The sequence below is a fragment of the Coturnix japonica genome, chromosome 22 (assembly GCF_001577835.2).
Source record: "Coturnix japonica isolate 7356 chromosome 22, Coturnix japonica 2.1, whole genome shotgun sequence".
Classification (NCBI taxonomy): Eukaryota; Metazoa; Chordata; class Aves; order Galliformes; family Phasianidae; genus Coturnix; species Coturnix japonica.
The window spans coordinates 2,633,401-2,637,162 of NC_029537.1; positions in this window are offsets into that span (position 1 = coordinate 2,633,401).

Consider the following 3,762-nt stretch of genomic DNA (forward strand, 5'->3'; position numbering starts at 1 on the left):
TTAAAGGGGTCTGGGGGGGTTAAAGGGGTCTGTGTGGGTCTGGGAGTGTTGTAGGGCCATAGGGTCTCTATAGGGTCTCCATAGGGTCTCCATAGGGTCTCCATAGGGTCTCTACAGGGTCTCTACAGGGTCTCCATAGGGTCTCTATAGGGTCTCCATAGGGTCTCCATAGGGTCTCTATAGGGTCTCTATAGGGTCTCTATAGGGTCTCCATAGGGTCTCTATAGGGTCTCCATAGGGTCTCTATAGGGTCTCTATAGGGTCTCCATAGGGTCCCTGTCCCCATGTACCCGTATGCAGCGGGGTCCTGTCGGGCAGCGATCGGGTTTTCCTGCGGATGGGGAGGGATTTCTCCATCTCCTCCTTTAGGATCAGCTTCCCCAGGTTGGACGTCACCTGGGGGGGGATATGGGGGGATATGGGGGGATATGGGGGGCACTGTGAGATCTGTATGGCAACGGCCATACACAGCACAGCCCATACAAACCCCATACAAACCCCATACACACCCCATACAAACCCCATACAAATCCCATACAAACCCCATACAAACCCCATACAAACCCCATACAAACCCCATACAAACCCCATACACAGCCCAACCCATACAAATCCCATACACAGCCCAGCCCAGCCCTATACATCCCATACAAATCCCATGTACATCACATCCCATGGCACATCCATCCCATGTACATCCTACCTGCATCCCATACAAATCCCATAGCACATCCCATCCCATTCCTATCCCATCCCATACATATCCCATACAAATCCCATAGCACATCCCATCCCATCCGTATCCAGCAGCACATCTCATGCACATCCCATCCCATCCCCATCCCATACATTGCCCATGGTCAATCCCATTCCATCCCATATAAGTCCCATTCCCATCCCATCCCACCCCCATCCCATACATATCCCATGGCACACCCCATCCCATCCCATACATATCCCATACATATCCCATAGCACATCTCATCCCCATTCCATCCCATACCCATCCCATCCCATCCCCATCCCATATAAATCCCATATAAATCCCATTAATCCCATATAAATCCCATTAAATCCCATATAAATCCCATTCCCATCCCATTTCCATCCCCATCACATACATATCCCATACATATCCCATAGCATATCACATCCCCATCCCACCCCATCCATATCCCACAGTACATCCCATACACATCCCATTCCCTATTCCATCCCATACCCTATTCCATCCCACACCCTATTCCATCCCATACATATCCCACGGCATATCCCATACCCATCCCATACATATCCCATGGCACATCCCATCCCATCCCCATCCCATAGCACATCCCACACCAATCCCACACATATCCCATCGCCATCCCACCCCATCCCATACAAATCCCATACAAATCCCATAGCACATCCCATAGCACATCCCATCCCCATTCCATCCCATCCCCATCCCATACATTGCCCACGGTACATCCCATCCCATAATATCCCATAATATCCCATCCCATAATATCCCATCCCATAATATCCCATAACATCCCATAATATCCCATAACATCCCATAATATCCCATAATATCCCATCCCATAATATCCCATCCCATAATATCCCATCCCATCCCATCCCATAATATCCCATCCCATAATATCCCATCCCATCCCATCCCATCCCATACACATCCCATACACATCCCATTACACATCCCATTGCGAGCAATCCCATCACCAGCCCCATACCCACACGATAATCCCACAATAACCCCCACATACCCCCATACTCCCCATATCCCTCCATTACCGCTAGGCGCAGCCCCATACTCCCCCATATCCCCCATACCCCTCATATCCCCATAGTCCCCCATATCCCCCATACCCCCCATATCCCCCATATCCACTGAGCCCATACCACCCCAATACCCCCATATCCCCCATACCCTCCTCCATGATCCCATATCCCCCATACTGAGTCCCCCATTATCCCCCATATCCCCCATAATCCCCCATATCCCTCCATACCCCGTCATACCCCCAATACCCCCCATACCCCCATATTCCCCCCAATAATGAAAATGACCCGACCTTGGCTCATCCTCCCTCTCAGCTCAGGCCTCAGGTTCTTGCACTCACGCAGCGAGTCTCCTCCTTCCTCCTTCTCCCCCCTCGCTGGTCGACATCACGCCTCACTCCACAGTCACGGTCTCTACTGGGCCACACAAGGGACCCAATACCGCCATCAACCATGGAGCGAGAGAGCCATAAGGGACAATTGACCCCCATAGACCAAGAGCCCACCGCATTAATGGACCCAATGACCCCATAACCAAGCCAACCCCAAAGGGACCCAATAACCCCATAAACCAGAGCCCACCCCCTAAGGTACACAATAGATCTCCAGTAAACCCACACTATATATCCAGCACCCATAAGGGACCCAATGACCCCAAACCCACCCATGATGGACCCACATACCCCATAACCAGGAGCCCACGCCCCAGAAGGACCGCAATGACCCCATAAACAGAGCCACCCCAATGAGGACCCAATGACCACGATAATCCAGAGTCCACACCATGATGACCCAAGTGACACACGCATAAACCAGAAGGCCTCACCCTCATGATGGAACCTTCCAATGCACCACGGATAACCAAGAGCACCACCCGCAATAAGGTGGCCCAATGACCCATAATATAAGCCGCACCATAAGAGACCGACAATGACCCCATATAACCAGAGCCCACCCCATAATGGACCCAATGACCCATTAATCCAGAGCGCCACCCCATAAGGGACCAATGACCCCAAACCAGAGCCACCCCAATAATGGACCCAATGACCCGAGAACAGAGCCATCCCCATATAGGACCAATGACCCCGAGAGAGAGCATGAGCACCCACCCCATAAGGGACCCGAATGACCCCAATCCCCATACCAGAAGCCCACCCTATGAGGGACCCAATGACCCCATATACTCAGAGCCCCACGCCATAAAGGGGACCCTAAATGGCCCCATAACCCACCCATAAATGACCCCAATGACCCCAATAACCCACCCGCATAATGGACTCCAATGACCGCCCATAAAACCCACCCCGATAAGGGACCCAATGGGCCCATAATCCACCCCAATATAGGGACCCAATTGGCCCCATAAACCCACCCAAAGGGACCCAATGGCCCCATAACCTACGCCCATAAGGACCCAAATGACCCAAATAAACCAGAGCCCACCGCATAAGGGACCCAATGACCCATAACCACACCCATAAGGACCTCAATGACCCCATAACCACCCTCATAGGGGAACCACAATGATCCCCGTATAACCCGCCCCATAAAACCCGCCCCAATAACCCGCCCCATAACCACGTACCATAACAGCAGCGATGGGGGGCAGGGAGAGAGATCTTGCGCGGTTAAGGGGTCTGGGGCTTGCGCTGCCGGGTAACTTGGACGACTCGATGATCAGATCCCACTGAGAAATGCTTCCCCGTGGTGGGGTGTGGGGTGGGGGGTCTGGGGGGCAAATGGGCAGATGGGGGCCACTATGGGGTGGGGGTCTGTGGGGGTGCAATAGGGATCGAGATGGGGGTCTATGGGGTGGGGAGTGGCTTGTGGGTAATAAATGGGGTGAATGGGGTGGGGAATTTTTGGGGTGGGGGAGGTCTGGGGGGGCAGATGGGTCAGATGGGCGCGAATGGGGCATCTAATGGGGTGGGGGTCTGGGGGGGCAATGGGGTCAGATGGGGGGCAACTATGGGG